Below are 6,000 nucleotides of genomic sequence, written 5' to 3'. Positions count from 1 at the left end.
AAATGAAACACATAATTTACGATGATACCCATATTAATTGATGCATATTTTTAATGGATTCGAGAAAATAATTTGAAATGAGTAATTAATACGATAGGTATAACAGACAAAAAGAAATTATCTTCTCTTGATATGCTAAAAGTGACAAGTAAAAGTGAAAATTTATTTTTAGAATACATGACAAGTGAAAGTGAACGGAGAGAGCAATTCGCAATTAAATAGTCATAGATATATATTTGATAAACTTCTTAATACAGATATAAAATTTGAGCAAAAGTTAATAGTTCAAATCCGTACCAAATACTCTAATCCGCCTGAACTTCATAAAGCTACCGAATAGAGGCAGAATCAGGATTTGAAGTTTATGGGTTCAGGATTTTAGTTCTTTTAAGTTACTGGATTCTAATTTAATAATTTGTGCGTATTTAATGAATTTCTTAAGCCAAATATAAGATTTGGACCAAAGTTACTAGCTAGGTTCGGCTGAACCCGCGGCCGAAGGACCGGCTCCGCCCCTGCTAATGAACACACTTTCAGGCTTAAAGTGTCCCCAGATATGAAGATCAGTCTCACCAATGGAAATAAGTCATATTGAAGAATCTTCAAAGAGAGTGAAACGATGCAGAAAAGGTTAATCCACAAAATTACATGGCAAACGACACAAAATTGACACAACGGGACTGTGTTTTCAGACTTTCAGTAATATTCCGTAGTAGGGTAGGAATTCAGCCAACCCCTTGTTGCTATTGCATTTGTCACCACTGCCTCTTTGCCTTTCTTTTTTTCTCCTAATTATCACTGTTACATCAACAGTTGTAAGTTTTTGTGGATTTAACAAATTGTAATTTAAACGTATTTTTGCAGGTTGATCCGCTTTAGAAATACTGAGTTTTTGGTTCACTATCCTTATTGTTACGGGGCCACTTTTAGCAGAATTGACACTGCACGGCAGTAGCCAAACTCTCAGCCACTCAGCCTTATTTTTTTCGCACACAGTGCAACACTTAGAATATTTTAGACTTGTAAAAATATAGCAACACACAGAGATACGGGTAAACACCCAACCTTTATTAATTCTCGCAGAATACAAAGGACACTCTGTTGGAAAAGGCTCACATATGCTACTTGTCTTGTTCCAAACGAAATACACACATATAAAGGGGCTGCCTATGACAAATTTATAAAGGGGCAGTTAGGGGCAGTTATTACAATGTGCCTTGCACATGACAGGCCTAAAAACAAGCTAACTACCTTGTCCTAAATTTGAATTCAAATCTTCCCACGAGTTCGAACTCATCTTCAGCATTTTGGCCAACTGCAACATGTGCTTTGCACATGCTTAACTTCCATAGCACATGCACAACAAACTTCTTCAGTCACATGACTTGCACACTTGTTTTCCAACTTTTGCCCACACTTGCCTTCCTCCCTTGTCTTTGGATCATGCCTCGCCCATAAGCTCATGACCATGTCTTGTCACAAATTTGTCGTCCCACTGATCCGCATGCATGCCTTAGCCAAGTGCCATGCGCCTTCATTTGCCATAGTCGTTGCCCACAATTAAGCTGCCTTGCCAACTCTCAAGACACCTTGCCTAGCTGACTTGCCTAAGTCCAAGCACTAACTTAGACACACCTTCAGCTCCGCACACTGCTTGCCAACATCCGCACGGACTTATGCCAAGGGGCAATGTACAAGCCCTTGACATAGATTCTGCCCGACATCTATCACGTCTCAATATTAGCCTTATTAGGGGCTAACAAACCACCCCCACTAGTTGAACTCGACGCCCTCGTCGAGGCTGATTTCAAGTAGTCCTCAATTTGTTGTTCATATTGCCACAATGAAGCACCCTTCTCCTAAGTCGCATCTGCCTCGGGCTTTCCCTTCCATTAAATCAGAAATTCTGTCCGCCTATTCTTCTTGTGCATCCCAAGAACCCAGTGGCCAAGAATCTTTTCAATTTTTTCCTCAAGCTGAGTGCGCACCTCAGGAGGAGCTCTCTTTATTTTGTCCATGTCCTGATCTTCAGGATATTCAACATACGGCCTTAGATAACTCACATGGAAAGTCAGATGAATCTTCATTCTTTCGGGCAACTTCAGTCGGTAAGCAACTGCACCAACCTTTTCAGCAACTTCAAAGGGACCATCATACCTTGAAACCAAAGCTTTATGTCTAACCCGGCTGTCAATCTTCTTCCAAATTTGCGGAGTAAGTTTTAACAGCACTCTGTCACCTACTTTGAACTCCAATGGACGCCTGTTCCGATCAGCATACTTCTTCATACGTTTCTGTGCCACTTTTCAAACTATCTGTTGCTTCTTCCATCATAGTTTGTCTATCAAAACCATAGCGGTATGCAGCTGGACATTTACCCCTAGTTTTATGTTGTGCCATCTTCGTTGGTAGTCTAGGTTGCTTTCCCAAAACATTCCCGAATGGACTCTTCTCCGTTGCTGAAGACTTGTGCAAATTGTAAGAGAATTGTGCATAGTCTAACAAATCTGTCCAATTCCATTGACTAGCCGTCACGAAATGCCTTAAGTATTCTTCCAGCAAACGATTGATTCTTTCGGTTTGGCCATCAGTTTGGGGATTATTTGCCATCGAAAACTTCAAGTTTGTACCCATCAAATTGAACAAATAAGTCCAGAACCGGCCTATAAACCCTGCATCCCTATCACTAATCACATCCTCTGGCATTCAGAAATACCTAACCACGTTCTTGAAGAATAACTCAGCAGCAACCTTAGCGGGACATTCAGTTGGGGCAGCAATAATAATAGCATACTTTGAAAACCTGTCGACCACAACCATAATCGAAGACAACCCATTAACCATAGGGAACCCGCTGATAAAATCATCGAAATAGATTGTCATGTTTCTTCAGGAATAGGCAGAGGTTGCAGCAAACCCGCCTCTTCTTCTGCTCAGTTTCGTCAAGCTGGCACATAAGGCAACTCTTCACGTATGCTTCCACATCATGCTCTATCTTGGGCCAAAAGTAGTACCAGGACAGTAGAACCATCATCCTTTCAATTCCCGGATGACCAGCTCGTAGAGTATCATGCGTCTCTTTCAGCAAATCACAACGCAACCCTTCACCAAATGGCACCACAATTCTCCCCCTCTAACATAGAGGAGATCGTCCTCGATCCAGTACCGTCTTACTGTCCCTTCTCTCACATGATCCATTGTTTTGATGTACAATGGATCATTAGCAACAGCCGACTTGATTTTATCAAGAAAATCAGACTCAAGTCGTGTAATGGAATAAACAGCAGCAAACACCTCTTCAAACTCAATGTATCCGCAACTTGGTTGTGTTTTCCCGGCTTGTGCTCCCAAATAAAGTCATATTCTGCCAAGAATTCTTACCAACGAGCCTGCTTTGGACTTAGCTTATTCTGTGTCTTGAAAAATGTATTAGCCACATTATCCGTCCTTACGATGAATTTTGTTCCTAGCAAATAGACATGCCAAATCTGCGCTTCATTCAATTTTCTGCTTTCAAACGCCACTGGGTGGCCTTCTTGAATTAGCACGCCTCCAACAGCCTTGTCGGAAGCATCAGTGTGGACTTTAAATGGCAGTTCAAAATCAGGAAGCCGCAAGATAGGTTCTGAGGCAATAGCTTCTTTTAGCATCTTAAACGCACTACTACATTTTCAGACCACGCCCACCTAACATTCTTCTTCAACAAATCAGTCAAAGGAGCGGCTTTCTTTGAATAGCCAGCAATGAACTTCCGATAGTAATTAGCTAACCCGAGGAAAGACCTCAACTTTTTCATAAAATTAGGCGTTTGCCACTCCACAATGACCTGCACCTTGTTCGGGTCCATCCGCACCTGATTTTGGCTCACCAAGTGCCCAAGAAACTTTATCTCCTGTCTAGCAAACTCACAGTTCTCCATCTTCACATAAAGCTGGTACACCCTCAAACGAGACAGCACCTTAATCAAGTGTGACATATGTTCATCCAAAGTCCGACTATAGATAACAATGTCATCTAAGTAGACAATGACAAAGTCATCCAAGTACTCATACAACACATCATTCAACAGGTTGCAAAAAGTAGCAGGGGCATTTGTCAACCCGAACGACATAACAAGGAATTCATATGAGCCATACCTCGTAACGCATGTAGTTTTAGGCTCATCACCTTCAGCTATCTGTACCTGCCAGTAACCATACCGTAAATCAAGCTTCGTGAACCAGCAAGCCTTGCTCAATCTGTCCATAATGTCTTGCACCAACAGAACCGGATATTTGTTCTTCACAGTCACCTTGTTCAACGTCCGATAATCAACACACATCTGAAGCGTCCCATCTTGTTTCTTTTGAAATAAAACAGGTACACCAAATGGAGCTTTTGATGGCTGAATCAGTCCCGCATCAAGCAACTCGTTCAATTATTTCCGCAATTCAGCCAACTCTTTTGGCACCATCCGATAAGGAGGTTAAGCAACCCGGCAGCAACTCTATCTTGTGATCTATAGCCCTCGGTGGTGGGCAGATTTTTAGGCAACTCCGGTGGCATCACATCAGCAAAGTCACTCAAGATTTGAGTGACGCAGTCCGGCACTTCAACCTTCACATCATGCTTCACCTCAACCATAGCAGCAAGGAAAGTATCATCTCCCCTTTTCAAACCTTTTTCGACCATCATGGCAGAAACTAATGAAGCCTTCCGTTGAGTTTCTTCTTTCCCATAAGGATGAACAACCTTCAAAAAACTAGGAGCCGTTTCATGCATGTTCATCACTCTGTCCATGTGAGGCATTAGAACAAAGCGATGTTTCCCGCATAAAGTCAATTCCGAGGATCACCTCAAAGTCCTCCAATGGAATCACCATCAAGTTAACTTTCCCTTTCCACTTCCAACAGACATAGAAACGTTGTAAGCCATACCCACAATGGCTTGTGCTTTGGCATTCACTGTCTTCATGTAAGAGGGACATTTGCTTACACTCAATCTGTACTTATACACCAAATTGGTCGAAATAATGGTGTGAGTAGCGCCAGTATCTACCATAGTTATCACACCCTTTTCTCCAATCTTCATTTCGATGTGCATCAGTAAAGAATGAGGGTTCGTCTCGTTGCTTGTAGCATTAACCAAAGAGATAACATTCAGCAATTGCAAAGGATTCACTAAGGCAGCAGCAACTTCTTGACCTTCTCTATCCCGATTATTTTCTGTAGCAAGCAAAACATTAACCCGTTCCTGATTTGGACAATATTTGGCAATGTGAGGTCCGCCGCAACCATCGTTCTTTTTGTTTGAGACACCTTTATTTCTAGCAGGTCCATCAACAATAGCCTTGCCCTTTTCCACAACTTCTTTTCGAACTTCCTTCCTCCATTCCCCTTTCTTCTCCACCTTTTTCTTAGGTTTTGAAGTAGAAGGAATTTCAGAAAGACTACGGGTACTGCGATAATCCACCAAAAAATCCGCTGCAGCAATCGCACTTGGGAGATCCTTCACGTTCTGTCTCCTAAGTTCGTTCTGCGCCCATGCTTGCATTCCAGAAATAAAGTTATGCAACTTTCATACTCCGACATGTTCTGTATATCCAGCATTAAGGAAGAGAATTCCTAAATATAATCACGAATTGTTCCTGTTTGCCTTAGACGTTTCAAGCGATCCCTAGCAAGCCAAGATGCATTGCTAGGTAAGAACTGGTCCTTCATTTCTTTCCGGAGTTTCTCCCATGTATCGATCTTGGGCCTGCCCGCACTTTCATCCATGCGAGTCCTCCACCATAATTTAGCATCTCCCGTTAGGTACATGCTTGTAATATTGACTTTCTCCACGTTTGGAACTTTGGCAGCAACAAAGTATTGCTCCATATCCCACAGAAAGTTCTCCAGTTCTTTAGCACTACGCACTCCACCAAACCCCTTAGGATCAGGAATTTTCACTTTAGAACGTTCTTCACTACCTTGGCCTGGAGCAGCCAACGACCTTCGAAGAACAGTAATTTTAGTGTTC

The sequence above is a fragment of the Nicotiana attenuata genome, chromosome 12, assembly GCF_001879085.1.
Source record: "Nicotiana attenuata strain UT chromosome 12, NIATTr2, whole genome shotgun sequence".
NCBI lineage: Eukaryota > Viridiplantae > Streptophyta > Magnoliopsida > Solanales > Solanaceae > Nicotiana > Nicotiana attenuata.
This window is presented reverse-complemented; position numbering follows the sequence as displayed.